An 8034-nucleotide genomic window follows, 5' to 3' on the forward strand; every position below is an offset into this window, starting at 1 on the left:
CCTGTCCCCTTGGGTTTTTAAAATATCCCCGCCAGTGGCTGTGCAATGACGTCAGCCAGTGCCTTCAGTACCCTCGGATGGAGCTCACGGGGAACCCTGACCAAGAAGATCTGGCCGCCCATTGCATCCCACCTGTACTTCAGTGGGAGCTCCTGATCCGCTCCCACAAAGCTTTATTGACCTGCCAGGTGCACTGAATTGGTATAAGTACATGGCTGGGAGCTATTCCCAGCAGCGGGCAGCAGCAAAGAAAAAAGGGAGACATAGAGAGGGAGGGAAAAGCAGGGAGGAACACCCGCCTGTTGCCTGAGACTGAAGTCCCTGGGAACAGGGCAAAAACTCACAGGGTCTTCAGAGCTGGGAGGGGCTCAGCAAAAAGAGGAAAAAGTGGAGAGAGAGAGAGAGCAAAGGCGGAACCCTGGCTCCGCCCTAATTGATTACACCCGGTACATGATTAAGCCAGTGAGGCATTAATTGACGCAATCCAGTTTTCCTCTGTGGGCCGGATGTGACTGTAGTGATATGTTTTCTATGGCTCCTGGATTCACATATTGTCCCCTTAACCAGCATTTTTTCCAGTTCAGTTTTAATGGCTTCATGGAGTTTCTTGGAGATCTGCCTCCAGGTTTCTCATATTATGGACCCCTTTGGTGTGTTTATATAGTGTACCACCCCTTTAGCTGCTCCAGGCTCAGTGCAGAACACACCCCAATATTCTGCTACCAGTTCCTGCAATAACTGTTCTTGCACCTGGGTGAGCTGTTTGCCAAGGACCAGCCTTCCTGGGGTACTGACCTCTTCCAAGCAGGGTCCTAATTCTGCCAGGTCTGGGTAGAGCCACCTGTCATGCATGTGCCACTGTTTGAGTAGGTTAATGTGGTAGATCTGTTTTCCGGGCTGATACCCCAGCTGTACCACTTCATAATTGATGGGGCCCATGAAGTATGATACCTCAAATGGTCTCTGCCACCTGGCCAGGAGCCAACCATTGTGGCTCAGCAATAGGATTAGGACTTGGTCACTTGCCTTTAGGTGCTGCTCACAGGCTCTGTGATTGTAGTATACTTTCTGCCTATCTTAAGCCTGCCTAAGGTTCTCCCTTGCCATCTGATGGGCACGGGATGGGCACCCACCCAATTTCTTGCGGTTCTGGGTTGGGGACATAATTATGTTTCTGTCACCAGAAAGAAAGAAAATAATTCTTCATGGCTGTTTTTTTTTTGTTTTTTGTTTTTGGTTCTTTGCATAGAAGATATTTCTTTGTGGAAACAATTTTTTAAAGTCACATCTTCCTTTAAAACATTGAACAAAACACAGACTTGTGCTGTGAATTTCAAAAATATTTCTGAAAGAATAGAAAAGTAAAAAACTATGATAATCCCCTAATTTGCAATTTATTCACTTTCCTGCTTCTATCTATTCTACGTGCACTACTTTATTGCTCTGGGGAAGTCCACTTTGTGGAGTTACACCTTCACTATTTTGAAAGTAAAGCCAGAAAGCAACCAAGAAGTGTTTTATCCACTGATGTCCACCAATGTATTAATGTTACTCCTAGAGGTATTAAGGCCCCTTTGGTGTCTGGGTGGGAATGTGCTATGATATGGCTGCCAAAACATCAAGCAGGTTGCATTAGAAACTTAATAGCCTGTTTCTTCCATGTTGCTTTTCTCCTATCTCTCCAACCTTTTCTTTCTGAAGGGGCCATTAATCACAACCTTCAAGTGTTATTGTCTCTCTATTCCTCTCCCATGGCCTTACCATCAGATGACATGCAGTTGCCTTACAGTTATTCACTTAGTGCTTTGTCCTTTTAGAAAAACAAAGTGCATTTGACAGCACAAAGGCTACTTTTGTTCCTTTCTAGAAAGAATACATCTTCCATACAACCTAATTGTGATGCTTGAAAAGATGTTTCCCAGGAAGACAGCTTAGATGTGAAAATTTCAAATGTTGAACACTAACTAGACCTTATCTAAAGTGGTATGAACAGGAATGTGACAATTGAGTACCCCTGACAATAACTGCATTCTGAGATGCACAGTAATATCAAATGCCTGAGCAACAAACTGTAAAGCCTCTCTATTGCCACATATTTGACCTTGAGAATTGGAGGTTGCTTTACTTCTAATATAGACAAGCAGGAAGTAAGTGAAATACTGACACCTCTATCCCTGAAATAAAGTAAATGAATGGATGGGGAATGTAAAAAGTGATTAATAATTATATCTTAGTATGTCTGGGCCAGATTCATCACTGATTTAATCAGGGTTTTTGGTTGTCGCTGTGTTGGTCTAAGGGCATAGGCAGGCAAAAGATATCAAATCTACCCAAAGAAGCTTGCCTGTCACTGATGTAATATCACTCACTTGAAATAAATTACAGCAGAGAATAATCTAACTTATTTCCTTCGTCGTTAGTATGAAAACACGTCTGGTATAAGTACTGGAGGAATTAACTTTTTAGTTCCCTGACAATGAATTGCCTTGGTTGTATTCATAATTTCTTTAACTAAATCTGATGGAGGAAAGACTTACTTTAAAAAGACCCACTCTAATCAAAGATCAAATAGCCAAGATCTGAGAGCTGGCTGGAGAGGTTCCAGGGTACATATGAATCTGTTTCACTAAAAATATATATGCTTTCATCCCAAAGCCCTTTCAAACTATCTACATAGTGCAACCACCTGTGGAGAGGAGGCCAGAGGCAGGATAAACAGAAGGTGCAGCTCACAGAACAGTCAGGGCCAGGGAGGATTGGGAAGCATAGCCAAGGATTCCAAAGAAAACCACCGTTTTCACAAAAAAGTGAATGGGTTGTTTAATATCCATGCAGAACAGATAGGACTTTTGAAAGTGTCTCTGGAATAAAAAAAAACAAACACAAAGCCTATGGGGAATTTGAATGACCATTTTTGATTGGATTACCTGCTTTAAACCTTAGGAGCCCCCAGGAAATGCCAGGCCAGTTACCACCCCGGTGAAAGGCGGGTTGGGGCGCCTTAATCCCTAGCCCCCACCACCGGGTGGGTAACCCCTGTGTGAAGGGCCCAGAAGGCAGACCCCGGGAGAGAGTGAGGGGCTAGAGACTCAACCTGATTGAGAGAATACCCTCGACTGGCCCATGCTGGGGCCAGGACCAGGATGGTCAAAAGGGCCAGGGGCATACCGCTAGGGATGCCCAAGAGCCGGGGGCCTGGGGTCCCGACTGGCCTGGAGGTTGGCCAAGGCTGGGAGCCAAAGGGCCCGGGGGGGGCACACCTGAGAGGGGAAAATAGTTTCAGGAAGCTAGGTAACCTGAATGAAGGCGGGGTACGCTGCCTGAATGGAGGGATCGTGGAGGGGTCCTGTTAGGAGGATTCTGTGGGGCACAGTGTGGGGTCCGGTGATAACGAGAACACCTAGATGCCATCTGTGAGGCTTGGGCTGTGGTGTAGGGGAGGAAAGTAGCCGCAGAGAGCGCCGCCTGGCATCAGGGCAACAAAGTGGGCAGCCTCCCACTTAATTGACATCTATTAATTAATCAATCAACATCAAGGCGTGGCGGGTGAGATGGCAGGTGGTTGGCCCAAGAACAGGTGGGCGGGCCCCAAGCAGGCCCCCTGTTACAATCCCCCTTCATGCCAAGTGTTGTATATATTAAAAGTCAAACTTCGGTTATTTTTCATGAAGGAGGCAGCAGGCTTCAGTTCAGTGCTTCACAGGTACTTAATAGAGGCATTGCTGAGGATTGCAGTGTTTTAAAGGAAAATAGAACTGGCATGTGATGAATGGACCTTCATCTTAAATTTCAACTAGAGGGCCAATGCTGGTTTCCCACTAGTGTAAGGAACAGATCTATTGATGTCAAAGGAGTTACACTGCCTTTCTGGCATGAAAGGGGATCAAAATTCATTTTCAAAGAGATGACTTTCAAATATACTGTTCTTTATTCTCCACAGTTTTGCATCCTCTGTAATCATTTACACCTGCATAACAGGAGTACAGGATGGGTAAACAACAATACTCCATTTGATAAGTGTCATACTTATTTCACATAGAGATGAATGAATGACAGTTTTGGCTGTAACTTGTAAACCAAGAGCAACCAACAATGCAACGGCTTGATCCAGGCTTGGTACCAATTTGGGAAACTAAAGGCAAAGAGATTTTAGAAGAATTTCCAATTACAATTTGCAATGCTCTGAGAAACCAATGTACACCCAAAATTGATGTAATTCAAAATAATTAAGTAAGCAAATCCCACTAGAGGCAGTAAAGAACGCTATCAAAATAAAAAAACGTATCACTGCTGGAGTGAGGTGAACACTATTTTTTCAAACAGTGGCAGTCTCATGAGACCTTGATAACGTTTATTTATGTAGGAAACTAAAAACCAGAAAATATCAGGCAAAGATGTAACCTTGGAGACATCTTTGAATATGTAGGTATTTCTGCACCAGAATTTGGTGATTTAATTATTGCAGTATACCTCATTTACAAAAGGCGTATATTGTGTTTGACAATAATATAAAGATTGGATGAAGGGATATGCAGCTAGACACTCACTGGTAGCAGTGAACTGAACAGGAGAAGTGTAATTACACGTAAGGCATATTTCATTTATTTATTAAAGGAGATGCAAGGTTGACTTGGCTGCTTTGATTTCAGCCACTGAAGTAAAGGACAGGAAACTTTTTAACTTAGAGGCATCTTCATATTAGAGATTTTCAAAGTAACTTCAGGTTTTATTTTTTAACCCTGCTTTCTTAACTGTTTTATTTAGCAAAGCCCCAGTATTGCCTTCCATCTGTTCCCAAATAACCTGAGACCAGAACTCTGTGGGAGGAGACGTGGAGGTTTCCTAGTCCCTGCTGAAATTTGGATGGCATAATCAGATTTTCTCATTTTAGCCATGTACTATGCAGAAGGAAAGGGAAAATAAAAAACCTACAGAGGTATGTCAGTCTGCCCAAGTGCACTATTTTGTTTCTCTTTGTGCTTTTTTATTAAACCCTTTGAAGAGCCTTAGTAAAATGTTTCAGAGGCATATCTGGGATCTTCTTAGAGCATTATGGGCAAATACATCTCTTGTAGGGCTGTGCTAAGCTTTGGATGCTGATTTGATTCAGAGGAGATATGGCTTGATTTGGTGGCTGAAACTCCAAATCTGAATCAAATCAGGGGACCAATAAAAAGGTCTGAATCAATTTGAACCTCTCTGAATCTTCAGAAAAGATTTGAAGAACTTTGATGTTTTGGACAGTCCTCGCTGGCTGCAGCAGGGAGCTGGAGCTGCACTCGGAGCTGGTAAGTAGGGGGCGGAGGAGGGGATGCTTGCATGGGGGATGCTTGCCAGCCCCCCCATGGCTGCCCCGCCCATGCCAGCTCCCCGTGCTTTAAAAAAAAGCCCTGACTCACCGGATGCTGCAAGGTGGTGGTTGATCCCCGCTGCCCCTTACTGTCCCACGCTGCATGGGGGGCTCTGCATGAGCCCCCCTGTTCTCAGTTTTTTTTCCTAAAAGGACCAGAGCTGGGATAGACAGGGCAGCCATGGGGGCGGCTGGGACAGAGGAGGGGGGTTGGAGGGCTCGTTCAGAGCCCCCCACACAGCACGAGCCAGTGTGGGGCAGCGGGGATCACTCCCTGACACAGCAGCACCCAGTGAATGGGGCTTTTTTTTTTTTCAACGTGTCGGGAGCAGGGCAGGTGGGGCAGCCATTGCTGAGGCTGGGAGAGTGGGTGGGGGATGAGCTCGGCCTTGGTGATTCGGAGATTCGGACGAATTGATTCAGGACAGTGATTTGAATCGTCCCCTGAATCGGCTGAATCTGAAACGTATGCTAGCCACTTCGCACAAGCCTAATCTCTTTGAATGATCTTTTTTTTTTCTTTTTTTAAATAAAACACAACACATTTACTTCAGGTCAGGAAATTCCTAAATACACAACTAACGTTGTAACTCATGTGAGTCTGAAGTCATATCCCTGTATTATCAAGACATTACATCATAAATGCTTTTGTGTCTATGTACTGTTGGCATTAGGCCTTGAAAACAGTGCATAATCTTGTGTGTCATACAGGCTGCAATACCAAACAGGAGTTGGTCCTGTAATAGTAACAATGATACATGCTGGGGAAAGTCTTAATTCTGAACTTTCTTACATTTGGAGGACTAAAGTCTGAGCTTTCTTCTATATGTTTTTTAACGTAGGTTTTTTGTGCTGACTTACACAAAACTGTGCAACTGCAAACCAGCTTTGCCAGACTGCTATTCTAATCTTTATAGAGAGCTGCCAACAGCACAAGTAGCAAAGTCTTGCAGAGGATGAGATTAAATACCCCATGAGGCTTCACTTCAATTTAAATGGAAGCTCCATGGGAACACCACTGAGATCCTTGCTACTCTGCAGCAGCAGTACTGTTTGATCTGATGAGCCATTCCTTTGTGTAGTAAGTGAAACAGTAATGTTTTAAATATAATGCAAAGCACTTGGCTTTCAGTCTTTGACACATCCATTTTATGAAATAGCTGTGTTTTCCTCCTTTTCATGAAACCATTGTTTACCCACCTCTTTCTTTTGTTTAGTCCAATTGAAATGTTAAACCTTGAAAATATTGGAAAATGGTATGCATTTCCTGAGCTGCAATACTTGGAGAAAATGTGCTTTAGAACTGGGAGTCATGGAATAAAACCTGATCAGTCACAAAAAAGATTTTTGAGCACCAAAAGATTTTAATAAGTTTTCCATCTATGCAGTGCATACAAGAACAACCTTGCAATGGGATAGACACAGTAATACAAGATTTACTATTAATCCTCTAGGAGCTGAATTCTATCTTGATTTCATATATTTCATAGATATTAGGGCTGGAAGGGACCTTGGAAGATCACCGAGTCCAGCCCCCCTCCTGAAGGGCAGGAAGTCAGCTGGGGTCATAGGATCCCAGCAAGATAAGCATCCAATTTACTCTTGAAGGTGTTCAATGTAGGTGCTTTAACCACCTCCGACAGCAGGCTATTCCAGACCTTGGGGGCTCAGACAGTAAAGAAATTCTTCCTTATGTCCAGCCTGAAACGGTCTTGCTGGAGTTTATAACCGTTCAACCTCGGTGTTCCTTGGGGCACTCTGGTGAACAAACGCTCCCCCAGATACTGGTGGTCACCCCTTGTAAACTTATAGGTGGCCATCAGATCACCCCTGAGCCTGTGCTTTTCTAGGCTAAAGAGCCCCTTGGCGCTCAGCCTGTCATTTTAAGGTCTGTTTTCCTGACCTCTGATCATGCGCATGGCTCTTCTCTGGACTTTCTCAAGCTTTTCCACATCCTTTTTGAATTGTGGAGCCCAAAACTGGACGCAGTACTCCAGCTGTGGCCTCACCAAGGCCAAGTACAAGGGGAGAATGATGTCCTGGGATTTGCTTGAGAAGCATCTATGGATGCAAGCCAGCGTTTTGGTCGCTTTACTAGCCGCAGCATCGCACTGCAGGCTCATGTTCATCTTGTGGTCAATGATGGCTCATGTTCATCTTGTGGTCAAGTTAGGGTGGCCAGAATCTGGAACCAACTTTCCAGGGAAGTGGTCCTCACCCCTACCTTGGGTAAATTCAAAAAGAGGTTAGATGATCACCTGTCTGGGGTGTTGTGAACCCAGCATTCATTCCTGCCTGTGGCAGGGGATCAGGCTAGATGATCTGTTCAGGTTCCTCCTGACCCTAGCTACTATGAAACTATAATCCTGTTCCCACAACCTGGCGGCAGGTCCGCTTCTGACTCCAACGTCCATATCATTAATGAAGATATTGAACAACATGGGTCCAAGGACAGAGCCTTGGGGGACCCCACGGATCACAGGGCACCATGATGATTGACTTCCGTCAATTACTACCCTCTGGGTCTGACCATGGAGCCAATTTCCCAGCCAGCGGATCATGGTGGACCCAAGGCCACAATTGGCCAGTTTTGCCAAGAGGTGATCATGGGATACCAGATCGAAGGCTTTTTTGAAGTAAAGATATATGACATCAATCTCTTCTCCCTTGTCCAGGTGATAGGT

This window comes from Alligator sinensis, unplaced genomic scaffold, assembly GCF_000455745.1.
Source record: "Alligator sinensis unplaced genomic scaffold, ASM45574v1 scaffold187_1, whole genome shotgun sequence".
NCBI lineage: Eukaryota > Metazoa > Chordata > Crocodylia > Alligatoridae > Alligator > Alligator sinensis.